The following is an 18,319-nucleotide window of genomic DNA, read 5'->3' on the forward strand; positions in this document are numbered from 1 at the left end:
AAGGTTAGTGTTAAGTTTCCTACTTGAAACGCAAAATTCATTAAAAAAAAAGAGGCATTTATAAATGTCAGAAATGCATGATTCTTTTGGCAGGCAGAGCTTTGACCTCCCAGTATTAATTTATAAACCGCTGATATTGAGAGTTTTATGGTTCTTGAGTTATAGGATGCGGAAGGTTTTCCCATACAGACGGATTGGAAGGACAGCAATTTCTCTTGACAAGCACAACTTACATTTGTGACTAAAGTGTTGATGCCAACATACAGCCATACACAATGACATCTAAAATATTATTATTATTCTATTTTTATTCTATATTCTATTATTATTATAGTATATTTAACAACTTAATGAACATATCACAACTACCCATTGATGGGTGCAACAGCCATCAATAAAGCTACAACTGTAAGATGACACTATTTAACAATTTTAACAGGATTATTTCCAACAAGGGGTCTCTCTCTCTCTGGAGACACTGGAAACTTGTGTGTGAACAGATCAAACTTCACTCTGTGATCCTCGAATATGTTTTTTGAAGAGCTCCAGAAGCACAAAGGTCGACAGTAAACCGGAAGAAGAAGAAAAGGCGAAGTTAGCGCGAAAAGGTGGAAGAGCTGAGAAGGTTGTTGAAACAGCGGCTAACTGCTGCTAATGAAGCCGAGATATTTGAGTTGGTAGAAACAGATTGCAGAGCAGCAAGTAGAACGAGTGGATTTAAAGAAGAGAAGAAACTAGTTTTCAAGCCTGAAGTTCGCTGATCCACAGCAGTCTTTCTACAAACATGTCTGAAGGGACATGTTGAAACTACAGCTAACACCTGCTGATGAAGGAATGATCACAGACCAGGAAGAAGAAATGAGTCATTTAAAAGAAGAGAACAAAAGAGACATGCAGCCGTTGTTGGTGATTAAAGAAGAAACTCTCCCTGAACACCAGGAATGGAATCTGACTGTTGACCAGGAGGACATTAAAGAAGAAGAGAAGCTGTGGATAAGTCAGCAGGGAGAGCAGCTCCAGCAGCTGGAGGAGGCAGATCTCACCAAGTTTGGTTTCACTGCCGTCCCTGTGAAGAGTGAAAATGATGATGAAAAACCAGAGTCATCACAGCTTCATCAAAGCCCAAGTGATGAGAGCACAGAGGCTGAGCCTGTAGCCAGCAGCTCATCTGTACACAGAACACTGACAGCAGAAGCTGATGGAGAGGACGATGGAGGACCACAACCAGCCAGCAACTCAGGTCCAAACAGTCATTTACAACCAGATACCAGTGGCAGGAGTTCAGACAGTTCTGGAACTGAGACTGATGACAGTGATGACTGGAAACAGACCAGAAAACTTCAGTCAAGTTTTAACTGTCGGAAAAAAAAACCAATATTGTTCTCTCAGGCAACACTGATGAGAAACAATTTAAAGGCTCTAAATATGGAAAAACATCTGGTCACATGAACAACTCAGAGCAAGAAAAGGGGAGGAAAGCAAGAAGAAAACCATTTATCTGGCCGGATGTCTCCCAGGATAAAAAGGTCCCCAAATCACGCCTAGGCACCAGGGTGTGTGAGGAAAGTAATGGTGCAACTTCTGTCAGTGCTGCAGGGAATGATCTCCCCTGCGAGAGCACTCAACTGGATAACCCATCAGATCAGCATAGCTCTGATCCTGGACTCCAGCAGCAACAGCCTCAAAGGCTAAAAAGAAATCTACGAAAATACACCACTGTTACTTGGACCATTGAAGAGAAGAAAACAATCTTCTACTGCTTCGCTTACTCAAGACATGGAGAAAGAATTCTGATTGGAGCACAAGATCAGGGACTTCTAACAAATGGCTTCAAAAAAATGGCAGGGATCTCACAGAATGATACATGCCGATTCTGTCATACAGCTGTTGAGAGTGTAAACCATCTAACTTCAGCATGCCAGATCCTCATGGCAGATGGGCATTATACATCCAGACACAACAAGATCTGTCAATATCTCCACTGGAAGGTCTGCAAGGAACTGGAGATGGAAGTCAAAGAACATGTCTGGGAGCACGAGCCAGCACCAATCTCATCCAATGGAAAAGTTACGATCTTCTATGACAAAGAGATCCCAGCAGGAAGACACATTGAAGGAGGTGCAATCAAACCTGATATTGTCATCTGGAACAAGCAAGAGAAAACAGCCAAAATCATCGATGTGACAGTCCCCAATGAGTACGGTCTGAATCGAGCTGAAAGGGGAAAGATCTCAAAATACCAAGACCTGAAAAATGACCTACGAACAACATGGTCATTGAAAGACATCGATATCATCCCAGTTGTGGTGGGAGCAACAGGCCTGATGAAGAAGAACCTGAAGAAATACCTTGAGGCAATCCCCGGTCACCCAAGTGCACATGAGGTGCAGTTGTCTGCAATTAAGGGAATGATCACCATCTTGAAGAGAGCCCTCGGATACAATGCCAGATCTGGTTAGGATATCTATAGAGCCTAGGGTGCAACTTTAGACCCCAGGTTATATATATACGTATATATATATACGTGTATATATATATATATACGTATATATATATACGTATATATATATATATATATATATATATATATATATATATATATATATATATATATATATACGTATATATATATATATATATATATATATATATATCTATATATATATATATATACGTATATATATATATATATATATATATATATATATATATATATATACGTATATATATATATATATATATATATATATATATATATATATATATATATATATATATACGTATATATATATATATATATATATATATATATATATATATATATATATACGTATATATATATATATATATATATACGTATATATATATATATATAATATATATATATATATATATACGTATAATATATATACGTATATATATATATATATATATATATATATATATATATATATATATATACGTATATATATATATATGAGAACTTTAGTTATTACAAAGGAAAATATTTTTCCAGACTAACGAAACAGGAAACAGTTTTGTTTTGTTTTTTTACAATAAGTACAACAAATTTATATGAAATGACTGGAAGACATTTGCACAAGGTGTTTGATAATATTGCACATAACTCTGAGTAACTGAATAACTCTGTTCATTATGTATTCATCCTGCAGAAGGGGGAGGAATTATACAGTCTGATTGCCACAGATAGGAATGATCTCCTGTGGGGTTCTGTGGTGCACCTCGGTGGTCTCACTCTGTGGCTGAAATTGCTCTGTCAAGACGTCACTGTGCCATGCAGGGGGTGGGAGGTGTTGTCCCAGATGCTGAGCAGTTTCCTCAACATCCTCCTCTCTGAGGTCAACCCCCAGGACAGAGCCAGCTCTCCTGATGAGCTTGTTAAGTCTGTTTGTGTCAGCTGCCTTCAGCCTGCTGCCCCAGCACACTACACTACACACACACACACACACACACACACACACAAATATATATATATATATATATATATATATATATATATATACTGACCATATCAGATTAGAACTTCCTGATTCAGCCAGCTCCATTTTCACAAATTACATTCTGTAAGCAAAAGGAAAGAGGAGAAAGTAGTGCTGAGAAAGTCTTACTAATTTCTCAGTCAGTAATCAAATGTCTTTAAAGCCTTTTATAATCAAGACACTTAATTTGACCGAATGTCCTGAATGTGCAGAAAAGGTCTCTCATTGCTGCAGTCTCTTCTAATCTGAAAGGGCCCTTTGAACAAAACATCAGTGGGTGCTGCAGCGATATCGACTGGTTTTTGGCGGCAGAGCCACACACTGATCACAGATAAACGCTCAGGTTTACAGTACAGAAACAAACACTGCGGTTTCACCGCACACTGCAAAGGCTGGCTTTGAAGCGAAAGCACGTGTCTTTGTGCGGGTCTGTGCATTCTGCGCCTTTTATTGATGATGCTGATCATCAATGTTCTTCATTAGGTGAAGAAGATGGACTCGGTCACGCTCCGCTCGTTTCCATCTTGAAGCACGCGCGGCCCGTTCTTATATCTCACGTGTTCAGACAGACATGTGGATGTGCACACTGGACCCTGCTGGGGAATTTATTGCAGGAAACACTTTGTGGGAACCACAGAAAAAGAGCTAAAATTGAATTTCCTGACAAATTCAATAAGGTAATCCAGATCCCCCAAAAAGATGTTAATGAGTGCAATAAGAATTATAGTCTTAATCACGTCTTTTTTCAGACTAATTGTGTTTCTGTGGGGGCTTTGCCGGCTAATTATGGAGTCCAACAACAGGAGGGGCAACAGTAATTATTTCCTTGATTGAGGTCAAAACCCCTGCATTTAATCCTGAACAGGTCTATCCCGAGCTTCCAGCAGACAAAGAGTAAACATCTTGTCAGCGCCCTGTACTCAATTTCACAGCACTCTTCACTCCTTTACAATTGATGATTTTGTTCCTCGCAGTGCAATTTTATTAGGAAGTCGGCAACAATTCTTATCTCATTTTAAAATTTCTCTGACATTGTGTGGACCAAATGAGATTTAAGGGGGCGACACGGTCAGCCTTCTTTTTATTTCCTCGGCTTTTGTCACAGCCGAGGAATGTACCTTATGAAATGCTTTGAGTGAGTGAGAGAATAATAAGTCCATCACTTCCAGTGTGTTAACGCAATAACTCAACACTATCACACCACAGCACAATAAATACTATCATCTTGTCAGACTCCAATTTAAAAGGGCATATCGTGAGGAACACACTGTTGAAAATCGGATTGTCTTTGAATTAATACAAAAAAACAAAAGTTTTGTGTTGCTCATGTATTGGGATTGGCAACATTGGTGTACCAGTGTTTTGACCGACAGGCGCCATGTTTTTTCTAGTTCCTTCGCTTTTGGGCAGCTGGTAACGATGTCCCCTGGGCGCCTCACTAGGGAGGTGTTCCTGGCACGTCCAGCGGGGTAGAGATCCAGGACTACATGGAGAGATTATATCTCCACGCTGGCCTGGGAACGCCTCGGGATTCCCCAGTCAGAGGTGGTTAATATGGCTTGGGAAAGGGGAGTTTGGGATCCCCTTCACTGAAAAGGTTTCTCAATCAATTCAAGGCTTTGTAACAAACGGTTAAACTTTCAGACAAAAAAACAAACAAGCAAACAAAAAAACAAAACAAATGGCAATGCATTATCATTTTGAAATGCCCTTTGGGTATGGTAATTATTTGAAATAATATCCCGCTACTCTCTTTATCGATGTGGTAGTTGCAACTGGCAGTGAAAAAATATTGTGAATGTGTTATGGGATGAGGTAGATCTATACAAAGGCATGAAATACGGCTGCATGTCTCACTGAATGCTTACTCTGAAGTAAAATTCTTCTGTTTACACCAGTTGACGCTGCAGATTTTTAGAGTGCACCTGTAATTCTTCTTCCATGCAAAATAAAGGTGGCTTTTTAATTCGTTTCCAGGCAAAATTCATCCTTGGCCTGCTGTTAATAACATCAGTTGCATCTTGACAGATGAAAGCCCTGAGCTGCTATAAACCACTGCAGAGACCCCCCCTCCACAGTTCCACATCATTGGCTTTCATTGTTGACGAGGATGGTGAAATACCTCAGCTGGAATAGATGGAGGGCCGACTGCGGCATCAAATAGAAATCGACAGCAGACACCAGCCAGATACTGGAGATACTGGAGATACTGTGGATTGCTGCTGTCTGGAAGTTCCACAAACTCTTTTGGCCCGAGAGCCAAACAGCTGCTGTTCAGCATTTTTTTTTTTTCATCTTGAATCAAACACTTTGGAGAAGATCGCTCAAAAGTTCAAGCTATGTACCGCTGAAACAAAAAAACGGCAGGCATTATGTGACAAGTATTTCAAATACGTAGAACATCACTACACGTCAACAGAGAGCTGCTGCCACAGCCTATGAAAACACATATTTCTGCTTAAACGATGCAGATTAATTGCTAAATCCAGATAATTTCATGCATATCACTGGGTGTTACAATACAACATAGAGACCAAAATAGGACAGATTACTGCTTTAACGTTCACCAGGAGAGGAAATTGTCTTCACATCAGCAAATTTCACAGCAAAGACATCGAGTAATAACTATGAGAAAGCGCTCATAAATCAATTTCCAGAATGTTGACAGAAGGTTCTATCAATCAATGTGCGGGGAAAAAAAATCAGATCTGGTTGATTTCGGAGGAGGACTGATGTGCAGTGACACCCGGCTGAGTAGAAAATATACAAGTCAACTGAAATGCACAGATTTTAAGTCATGCCTGCAAACATGCTGAGACCTGAAACTGGTCACAATTTCCAGCATATGATGGAGGCAAAACAAAAAACAGCAACAGCATCTGTTTATTTGTCAGCATGAGTCAAAATCCTACAGGCCAATGTTTGTGAAACTTGGTCACATGGTGGGTAGGAGACAAAATGTTTTGGTGTGGATACAGGATGCTTCTTTTGTCGCATTTAACGTGGCACGATAAGAGTTGAAGCTTTTTTTTGTCAGTTTTTCATTAAACTAGATGACCACAGTAAAGTGCTCACCTATTCCAAGAAACGACACAGTATTCAACCACATTAACCCCAACTCACATTTAAGCTGTAAATTATGTGTAACTACCTGACTTCAATCTATTTTCACTGGAACCACATCGTTTTACAGATCTACATGAAACTGCATATGGAAATAGACATTAAAATCAAAGGGCCCTATCTGGGGACAAAGCAATGAGCAAAGCAATGAACAAAGAGGCATGCGAGGCAGCGAGCAAGGCAGTGAGCAAGACAGCGAGCAAAGCAGCGAGCAAAGCAGCGTCGCAACATTGCACTGATTAAAATGCTACAAAATGCTGCAGCTAGGCATTTCGCTAGCAAAGCAACAGCATCATGTTACTGTGGACAAGTGATGCATCAGTGGGTGAAGCAACCGTTAGCAACTTAGTGATGTTAAGCTAATGTTATAGTTTTGCAAAAAAAAGGCTCAAAAGTTATGAACACATTTGATCAATAAGTTGTTTGAAAGACTGCATATGATTCATATGTAACAAAACAATAAATCAATCAATCCATCCATCCATCCATCCATCCATCCATCCATCCATCCATCCATCCATCCATCCATCCATCCATCCATCAATTTTCAGTACCTGCTTACTCCAGTTAATGGTCACAGGCATTAAATAATGAACACATTTAGTCAAGACGCTGTTTTGAAACACTGCATATGATTCATGCGTGACAAAACATTAAATCCATCCATCCATCCATCCATCCATCCATCCATCCATCCATCCATCCATCCATCCATCCATCCATCCATCCATCCATCCATTTCAATTTCAATTTTAATTTATTTTCATTTATATAGCGCCAAATCACAACAGAGTTGCCTCAAAGCACTTCACACAGGTAAGGTCTAACCTTACCAACCCCCAGAGCAACAGTGGTAAGGAAAAACTCCCTCTGAGGAAGAAACCTCAAGCAGACCAGACTCAAAGGGGTGACCCTCTGCTTGGGCCATGCTACAAACCTAAATTACAGAACAATTCACGGATGAATATACAAGAAATGCTATTGGCACACAGGACAGGAGGATTGCCAACACGAATACAACTCCCATCTCTGGATGGAGCTGCACCTTAAACAGAGAGAAAAAACAGAATCAGGCATCAGAAAGACAAAAAAAATACTGTACAATCCATCCATCCATCCATCCATCCATCCATCCATCCATCCATCCATCCATCCGTCCGTCCATCCATCCGTCCGTCTGTCCATCTGTCCGTCCGTCCGTCCATCCATCCATTTCAATTTCAATTTCAATTTTAATTTATTTTCATTTATATAGCGCCAAATCACAACAGAGTTGCCTCAAAGCGCTTCACACAGGCAAGGTCTAACCTTACCAACCCCCCAGAGCAACAGTGGTAAGGAAAAACTCCCTCTGAGGAAGAAACCTCAAGCAGACCAGACTCAAAGGGGTGACCCTCTGCTTGGGCCACGCTACAGACATAAATTACAGAACAATTCACAGAACAATTCACAGACGAATATACAAGAAATGCTATTGGCACACAGGACAGGAGGACTGCCAACACAAATACAACTCCCATCTCTGGATGGAGCTGCACCTTAAACAGAGAGAAAAAACAGAATCAGGCATCAGAAAGACAAAAAAATACTGTATAATCCATCCATCCATCCATCCATCCATCCATCCATCCATCCATCCATCCATCCATCCATCCATCCATCCATCCATCCATCAATTTTCAGTACCTGCGTACTCCAGTTAATGGTCACAGGCATTAAATAATGAACACATTTAGTCAAGACATTGTTTTGAAGCACTGCATATGATTCATGTGTGACAAAACACATTAAATCAATCCATCTGTCCGTCCGTCCGTGCGTCCGTCCGTCCATCCGTCCATCCGTCCACCCGTCCACCCACCCATCCATCCATCCATCTGTCCGTCCGTCCGTCCGTCTGTCCATCCATCCATCAATTTTCAATACCTGCTTATTCCAATTAAGGGTCACAGGCATTAAATACACCATGTGTATATATATATATATATATATATATGAACAAAACCAGTTTGTGTTAGCTGCAGTTTATCTCATCTCAAAAACAATATTTAATGTTTTCAACGCCAGTGATATGACATTGACAGTAAAAGGTTTTCAATGTGATGTGTTGCCAGGTCGGCATGAGCCCGTCTGTCATCAGGGTAATCACTGCCTTTTGGTCATCACAGAGGAAGCGTTTATGTACACAGGAGAGCGAGTGGATAACGGCGATATCAATGACAGACAGGCCTGGTAGCGGCTGCTTGTTCTTCTGGGCTCCTTATCTCCACCGCACCAAGGGCCCTGTCTATGCACCCGATTCATCCATCACTATCAGACGTCACACAGGTCCAGGGCCAACATTCACACTGTGACACCGAGCTGGGAACGACGTCGCCTCAGATCAAAAGGTAACTTCAAGTGTAACTTCTAGTCACTTTTCTTAATTCTAATCCACTTTCTTATCAGGGACATCTTAATAAGTATTATTATCAGCAGTGTGCCACCAGTATTTTTCTTCATACTGCTTCACTCACTGTTTTGTGCCCCTTTGTGGTGCTTTCATCTTCATTCTCTTCTCGATCGCGATTGTTCCTGTTGAAGAAATCACCATCGTGTGTCTGGACTGGAGCAGACACAATTACCCGTTTAATTGATATCAACAGGAAAATAATCGTCACCTGTTCTAATAGTCGATTTAATCGTTTGCCATTTGCATGACTTGTTCCAGGTTGTCAAATGTAGGGATTCACTCGTTTGGTGCTTCGTGTGAGACAAACGAGATCTGACTGGTTTACACTATGCTGACAACTTTAAAGAGCTTTTGATCTGCTTTAAATGTTTTGAAGTGGCTTCAATCACATTTTGTTTTCATTGCGTTAAACAGGTCTAAAACTAAAGTAAAATATCTCAAATTGGCTACAATCTGTCTGGATCAGAGGTAATCTGGTTTTCAACTGCTCCACACCAGAATAAATTGGTTGGAACATGCATTTAAGCCACATTAAACTGGATTTTAAGCAATTTTTAAGCACCTTTGAACTGGTTTTAAACCACTATAAGCTGGGTTTAAATTGGTGAAATTTGGTGGGCTCAGGGTCTCATCACTGCTTTTTGCAGATGATGTGGTACTGTTGGCTTCATCGACCGGTGACCTCCAACACTCACTGGATTGGTTCGCAGCTGAGTGTGAAGCGTGTGGGATGAGGATCAGCACCTCTAAATCTGAGGCCATGGTTCTCAGCAGGAAACCGATGGATTGCCTACTCCAGGTAGGGAATGAGGTCTTGCCCCAAGTGAAGGAATTCAAGTACCTTGGAGTCCTTGGGCTTTAACCCCTTCTTATGCAGGTACTTAATCACACTGCGATACCAGATTTTGTCCATTTTTGCCGTTTCCCTCTACCATGAACTTTCAAACTTGGCTATGAACCACAAACTACCTCAGAACCTGGAAGAAAATAACAGTTAGTCATCAGAAGAGTTGAACTTAATGCATGCCAAGTTTTATTGAAATGGCATTTCTCCTTCTTGGTGAGCCTTACAACTTTTCAGCCACCTTTAGATAAAATACCTTTATGCCTTTATAATATATAAAGGAGATATAAAGCACCAAAAGTGTTTCCACTGACTGCATTACATTATATCTGACATGATATAATAGTGAATTAATTCTTAATTTAATGAGCTACTAAAGCTAACACGAGCTAGTTAACATGTCAGTGAAAACTCGTAAATGCTAATTGTGGAATTGATTACTCAAATTACTTATCTAACATGTCATGGAATCCAGTGGCTTTGCATTTCCATGAATGCACCGTAATTTTCCCACAACACGACATTTTTTGGTGCGAAAATTAGTGTGCGGCAATTACTAGTAAAGACTACAGCAATTTTTTGAGTTATTCATCCAAATTTACTGGTCGAAAAGAAGGAAAGTGGTTCACACAGGTAGTTTTTTGTGCTGCTCCATTATGCAGCAACTCATCCAGGAAGGACAAGATACTTGGGATCAAGAGATTGTACTACAGATTCCCACACAAAGAACCGTAAAGATTCTCCCAGCAAACCGGAAATTGTCCCTTGTGAATCTTGGATGAAATCGTGCACCACGAGAGTTTGTGGTATTTTAAAATGCAACACCACTTGATTGCTAAGGAAATGTGAATTTGGATTCTCAAGTCATCAATCTGCAAGTCCCAAGTCAAGTCTCAAGTCAGCTGTCAAACAGTTGGTGGTTATTGTGACTTGAGACTTGACTTGGGAGTTGCAGATTGATGACTTGAGAATGACTTGACAGTGACTTACTCCCACTTCCGTTGGGTAGTCAGTCAAGCTAATGCTAATTAGCACTTCACTAAATCACGAGGGCCCCATTGTGGCCTGATGTTATCCTAGTTTCAATCAAGGAACACAAAATGTATTAAACTTTGTTACGGTTTAAAAGTGGGTTGTGTTAAGATGTGAAACCTGGGTGGAAAATAGCAGACAGGTGGAGTTGTTGCCGTATGGTAGTCTTTGATTGCAGTGAAGCAACGTGGAAATGACGTGAAACATTGTGGGAATACTTACGCAAATTGTCCTCAAATACAAATACAAAATACATTGCAAGGTTAGATTAGAAGATACCTAAATACAGACACTTCCAGTCAAGTTGCCATGAATGAATTATAACGAAGCGCTACTTAAAGAACTGGATGACGAGTAGTGCTACGAAGATGCAATAAACAAGTTGTCAGATATAAACGCTGGTTGTTGCTCATCCAGATGATTCTGGCGCTACATTGATCACTCATCTTGTACTTTTTGAGTCATCATGGTCTAACTCACCTTGGCAATCAGGTCGGTGGTTCAGTTTTGGGCTTTGTGGAAATTTGTACCATAGAAGGGTTATGCCTCAAACTCATAGAGGACAAGGCATATTTTTAGTGCCCCCCCATTAGATGTCTCAAGGAAGATGAAACCGGTGGTGTAGGCAATGCCACATACGTCAGCGTGGGCCACCGTTTGTGTGTCGGTGTGGTTTGTGCGTAACAGAATAGGGGAAACCACCCCTCTCTACCTCTCCTCTGTGGTGATGTGAATGGTGATGCAGGGGAAGGGAGGTGGAGGGGGAGCCAGGAGGGAAGGGGTGTGCCATTATAAGAAGCCTCAGAGGAGGCATGCGTGCAGTTGTTGAAACACTTAGGATACGAGCTGAGCCACCAAACTGTCTTGTAGCCACAGTATAGGACCGAGAGACGCCACAGATACAGGTAAGGAACTTTTCCACATCACCGTCGGCACACTGTGCATTTCTTTTGAGAAACTGTTCATTTGGAAAGCACTTGTTGTACCTTGTAAGGGTGATCCACTTGGGAATATGTTCTTTGACATGCCTTTAATGTTCTCATTGTGGTGCTTGATTAGTTTCTCGCGCTGGGATTTTTGACCTCAGGTGACTTGAAATAACCCTCCTCACCTGAAGTAATCTGTTTTTTTCCACTGGTCTCCCTGTGGCTCTAAAGGTACCACCATCCCCATCAGCAACAGCCACACAACACCTGATTAACACGTAATTAACAGGAAGGCAATTCTGCTGAGATAGTGGTTAACCAACCAGATCCACTTTAAAGGGCTCAACTTGAATATACTTATGTCTTCTGGTGATTTATATATATATATATATATATATATATATATATATATATATATATATATATATATATATATATATATATATATATATATATATATATATAGACTTTTTCAATTGAACTCATCAAGAACTCCATTCAAGTCAAAACCACACCAAAAGAAGCTTCTTCATCATTTGGTATTTTGATTGATCATGAAATATTATTTGTCAGTGTGGAAAAAAAAATCCAATAAAATCTTCAAAGAAACGTCGACAGGAGCCATTTCATTCCTCTCGGAGCAGCTTTAGCGCACCAGCCGAGTGCGGCGGTGCAGGAAAATGCTGGTGGAGTGAATCCGTTCAATATTGTTATTATGCTAAGCACATGGTAATGACGGGTTTAATGATAATGGCAATGAATATGCATAATCTTTTCCCATTATCAGTAAAGATGATAGTCAAGCACACAAGGGAGAAAATGGGTGGTTAATGTGGCATTCACAGATAAATGATGCCACACTGTGGAAATGTTTCATGAACGGTGAAATATGTTTACAGTCAGGTGTTTTGATGGAGTCCTGTGGATTTATATTTTCTATGTTATCAGGCTAATTGGATTTGAATGAGTCAGAGTCACAAATTTAATGATTTCCAATAATCGCCTTTGCATTGTGTGAAAATTTAGACGCAGAGCCCATCACACAATTATGGGTTTGAGTTCAATTAAAGATTTTACACCCAGGGGCACAGCCAGAGGGGTGCTGATATGTAACACAAGCAAAAATTAGAGGGACTCTTAGATTATGGCATACTTTGGATGAAAAATAAAACTTCTTTAATGCTGTCACACTTCTGAGTAATTTCAAGTAGTGCATGTAGGATTTAATTTATCTGCACCTCCCTAAAATTGGACGAATTTTGTTTAGGCACCCTTGAATTTTTATGAAAATGTAGTGTTTGATATGTTGTTTTTCATTAGTAAATCAAAAATATCAAGAAACTCGCACTTGTCAAAAAATGCCTCTTGAAGAGGAAAAACCATATGTAAATTGCACTGGAGTATAAGTCACACCTTGTTTCTATATTATCAAGTCTTTCATTTTGGATTTTTCTGTGTTTTTGTAGCCTACTTTTTATTATTGCATTTATTCTTTTGTTATTGGAGTTTATTTTTATTTAGAGATTTGATTCCTGTGAAAGTCACATGTGAATAGTTATTGTAATTGCTATATTTATACTATTTTTTTGGTATATAAATTGAAGTGCTGTATCAGTCACAGGACCTCCCAAACTAACACCCCCCCCACCAAAAAAACAACAAAACAAAACAACAACAACAACAAAACAAACAAAAAACTGTGACTTATAGTCCAGCAAATGTGTCAGTCATTGTCAAGTTACAAACCTGATTTTCAAGTGTATTTTTTTAACTTGATTTCATTACAGGTATACATGCCAACACAAAGACAGATGGAGATAATTACTCAATAACACTGTAAAAATCTAATTATTTACAGCCAGTTTTTCTTGTTAAGTTGGATACTATGGCGAAGCAGAGCATTTTTATCACGTAAAACAAATTGTGATTTTAAAGGTTAAAAAAGAGTTGCACAGGTTGCTTATCTATAAAAATTAGATGCATTATTTCTTAAAAGATTTAGACTATATGTTGACATATGTAAAATGTGGTCTCCGAATTACAAGGAGATGTAAAAGTCACTAAAACTGTGGCACACGGCAGCAAACATTTTTTATTTGGAAACCAGCCAATGTAAAGTTAATTAAATAAATTAAGAGCAAATTTGTGTGAATGAAAATGAAACATACCCTGATCATCAAAATACAAAACAAGTCATTTAACATGAACCTGACCTTTGGGAAAACACAACCTCTGAAAATGTATTCAAAACAAAACAAAGCAAAACTATTTTTTGACAGTTTTTAAACAAACAATCATTTGTAAGAATTAGTTGGTTACAACCCTAAAGTAACCATTATTTTGAGTGTTTTTTATGCAGTTAAAGTTGTACCGGTTAATTTGAATGCCCCTTTCACAAAAATCCTGCCTCCGCCCCTGGCAGCCTTCCTTGAAAGCATCAGGTTGCCAGTAAGACTAAACAACTCTTAGATTGTGACGCTTGCTATGAAGATGTTTCTAAAGATGATGTTTGTATTTAAAAATTAAAAATATCTCACGCAGCATCTCATAGGCACCAAATCATTTTCTGCACTGCTGCTTATCGATTTGATCTAATCATAACTGATTTATTGGCTTATGTGATTTCATTTGGCAGAGTATTTATTCTATCTGGCAAAATAAATAACATAAAATAAATAAATAAATCTGTTCATCTCTTCAGCAGCACATCAAAAGCATTTTGTGTTTCTAATCAGTTGAAATAGCTTTAAGGATTTCTGCTGCACCGCCTACACCACGACTGAAGTGATTACACTGTTAACAGGATTTTTGCCCTCTGTGTCAACATTCATTCACGACTGCTTGTTCTGTTTTACATATAAAGTCGCTGCTGTGATGAGAGATTGATTTAATACAGGTTATTTACTGCTGAATGTGAGCAGCAAAGTTAGACGCACAGTTTGCCCCCTGAAGTATTTTGCAGTTCATTATTTTTTCCGTCTCACTGTCCTCAGCTTGATAAAGGTAGAGAGGATGTCTGACCGCGGTAGATTACTTTCCCCTCACTCCATGTCCAATGGATTTGTGGAGATGTCAACGCAGTTTAACACAAACCAGATCAATGATGACACTATGTCAGCCGCCTAAACACGCTGCAGAATTTGCAGGCAACAGCGTCAGCTACAGTAACGCTGCAGGCTGGAGTGCATCCTGAAGGGCACGTTGTCCATGTGCAGCTAAAACCTTTGTTTTAAGTCTGATTTCTGTTTGACGAATGGAGGCGTGTTGTGATACAGTCGTAATTGTAATGACGATTAATAGTTGAACAACGTTTTGGAAATAGAAGACATTTTTTGCACACGTAGACTCGTACTGACATTTGTGTCCTTTTTTCAGCTTACCTGTAATACCATTTACTTGTTTTTAGGCATATCAAATTTTTAAAAGTCATAAATCTTTTGATATGTATTGAAAGTTGGACATTGGGTTGGTGCAGAACTTACTAAATTTCAGTTTAATTTCAATTTATTTAGTTTATATAGCACCAAATCACAACAAAGCTGCCTCAACAGGCTTAACACAACTAAGATCTAACCTTACTAACCAGTAGAGTAAGCACACAGGTGACAGTGGTAAGGAAAAACACCCTCTGATGATATTAAGGAAGAAACCTCAAGCAGACCAGACTCAATGGGGTGACCCACTGCTTAGGCCATTCTACCAAAAAGGGTTCCACTACAGAACAACAAACAACAAGTAAAATAGACTCATGACTGTTTAACATGCACACAACCTGAAGTCTGGAACATAAGGTTGTGCAAACTAACTAACTTGCAAACACACATATAATCCAGTTTGTAAAACGAAGCAAGCTTTACTCACTCAAACGCTAAACGTCATCCTTTCATAGTAGCCTCCTGATACTAGATCATTAGCTTCACACTTTGCTGGATGAACTGCAGGCAACCCGCGTTGCTAGAAGGGTCCACCTTTACGTTTCTCTCTTGGAAAGTAAAGAAAGTGATTTCAGATGGCTACAAAAAGTTTCAGTATAAATTCACACATCTACACTGAAAAAAAACAACACAGTTCACTTCATTCAAAGTACTTATTTACATTGGTCTCATGGAAAATTGTGGTTTCCAGTTTAAATCTGCTGGAATCACTTTACAAAATCCTAAATATACATTGTGAGAAACTAAAAAATTAGCTGTAACAAATTACATCAATTTTTTTAAAGTTGATCCAAAGTAGCATTTTTTTTCAGTGTAGAGCCACACGATATTGAGCAACTCAATATTGTGTGCACATATTATGAATATGTGTACACTTTTTTTTAAAGAGACTGTCACATATTTATACCCTTGTTTTACAATTTTGAAACCACATTTTATCTCATAAAGCAATTGTTTCATTTGCTCTTTCAAGTACTTTGACACAGTGAATCATTTTCTGAAGCTTTGCTGGTCACTCCAGTGACTCTATATGGAAATGGCGAATCACTGGAAGCAACTTACTCGAGTGGTTCTTCCATTTTATGGTAGCAATCAGCTCACTTAGTGACTTGAGCATTTTAAAACACAGTTATTTTATGAAGAATTTGTGTGTTTGACCATTGTGAAACAGTTAATCATTTTATGAAGCAATTGGTTCAAAGCTTCTAAAAAGCCTTATTTCCACCATTATTATGCTTGGATTATGATAAGAAGGGACCAAGCTCCACCCCCATGCCTATTGGGTCTTGTCATGTCACTGTTGCCATGACTACCAGGTGTCACTTGAAATAATGAGTAGGATCCTTTTCTGTGCAAAATTGAGTCTTTCCTTATCGCGACCTGGCAGCTGTGGTGTCTAAATCCATTGACTATTAAGTATTGGACTGTAACAGGTGCATCAAACTAATGTGAAGTTAGTATTGAATACAACCCCTGGCAAAAATTATGGAATCACCGGCCTCAGAGGATGTTCATTCAGTTGTTTAATTTTGTAGAAAAAAAGCAGATCACACACATGACACAAAACTAAAGTCATTTCAAATGGCAACTTTCTGGCTTTAAGAAACACTATAAGAAATCAAGAAAAAAAGATTGTGGCAGTCAGTAACGGTTACTTTTTTAGACCAAGCAGAGGAAAAAAATATGGAATCACTCAATTCTGAGGAAAAAATTATGGAATCACCCTGTAAATTTTCATCCCCCAAATTAACACCTGCATCAAATCAGATCTGCTCATTGACATTGACCCTATGTGTCTTTTTGCAAGGAATGTTTTTGCAGTTTTTGCTCTATGGCAAGATGCATTATCATCTTGAAAAATGATTTCATCATCCCCAAACATCCTTTCAATTGTCCAAAATATCAACATAAACTTGTGCATTTATTGATGATGTAATGACAGCCATCTCCCCAGTGCCTTTACCTGACATGCAGCCCCATATCATCAATGACTGTGGAAATTTACATGTTCTCTTCAGGCAGTCATCTTTATAAATCTCATTGGAAAGGCACCAAACAAAAGTTCCAGCATCATCACCTTGCCCAATGCAGATTCGAGATTCATCACTGAATATGACTTTTATCCAGTCATCCACAGTCCACAATTGCTTTTCCTTAGCCCATTGTAACCTTGTTTTTTCCTGTTTAGGTGTTAATGATGCCTTTCGTTTAGCTTTTCTGTATGTAAATCCCATTTACTTTAGACGGTTTCTTACAGTTCGGTCACAGATGTTGACTCCAGTTTCCTCCCATTCGTTCCTCATTTGTTTTGTTGTGCATTTTCGATTTTTGAGACATATTGCTTTAAGTTTTCTGTCTTGACGCTTTGATGTCTTCCTTGGTCTACCAGTATGTTTCCTTTAACAACCTTCCCATGGTGTTTGTATTTGGTCCAGAGTTTAGACACAGCTGACTGTGAACAACCAACATCTTTTGCAACATTGCGTGATGATTTACTCTCTTTTAAGAGTTTGATAATCCTCTCCTTTGTTTCAATTGACATCTCTCGTTTTGGAGCCATGATTCATGTCAGTCCACTTGGTGCAACAGCTCTCCAAGGTGTGTTCACTCCTTTTTAGATGCAGACTAACGAGCAGATATGATATGATACAGATGTTAGTTTTGGGGATGAAAATTTACAGGGTGATTCCATAATCTTTTCCTCAGAATTGAGTGATTCCATATTTTTTTCCTCTGCTTGGTCTAAAAAAGTAACTGTTACTGACTGCCACAATCTTTTTTTCTTGATTTCTTATAGTGTTTCTTAAAGCCAGAAAGTTGCCATTTGAAATGACTTTAGTTTTGTGTCATGTCTGTGATCTGCTTTTTTTCTACAAAATTAAACAACTGAATGAACATCCTCCGAGGCCGGTGATTCCATAATTTTTGCCAGGGGTTGTACTTGACTACACATGGGAAGTCATATGAGAGCTTTAAAAAAAATGCATGAAAATGCATCTTAATGTTAA

General features: G+C 39.0%; 1 protein-coding gene across 1 annotated transcript in view; it reads left to right on the forward strand.

Annotated features, from left to right (window-relative positions):
• Positions 1 to 11,712: 11,712 nt before the first annotated feature.
• The window catches only part of pnocb (prepronociceptin b), a 33,444-nt gene continuing 26,837 nt past the window's right edge, over positions 11,713 to 18,319 (forward strand). Inside the window, exon 1 of the mRNA XM_034162447.1 lies at positions 11,713 to 11,860. The gene's annotated coding sequence lies outside the window, so the exon portion shown is untranslated. The remainder of the gene's footprint in view (positions 11,861 to 18,319) is intronic.

This window comes from Thalassophryne amazonica, chromosome 21 (assembly GCF_902500255.1).
Source record: "Thalassophryne amazonica chromosome 21, fThaAma1.1, whole genome shotgun sequence".
In the NCBI taxonomy this organism is placed as follows: domain Eukaryota; kingdom Metazoa; phylum Chordata; class Actinopteri; order Batrachoidiformes; family Batrachoididae; genus Thalassophryne; species Thalassophryne amazonica.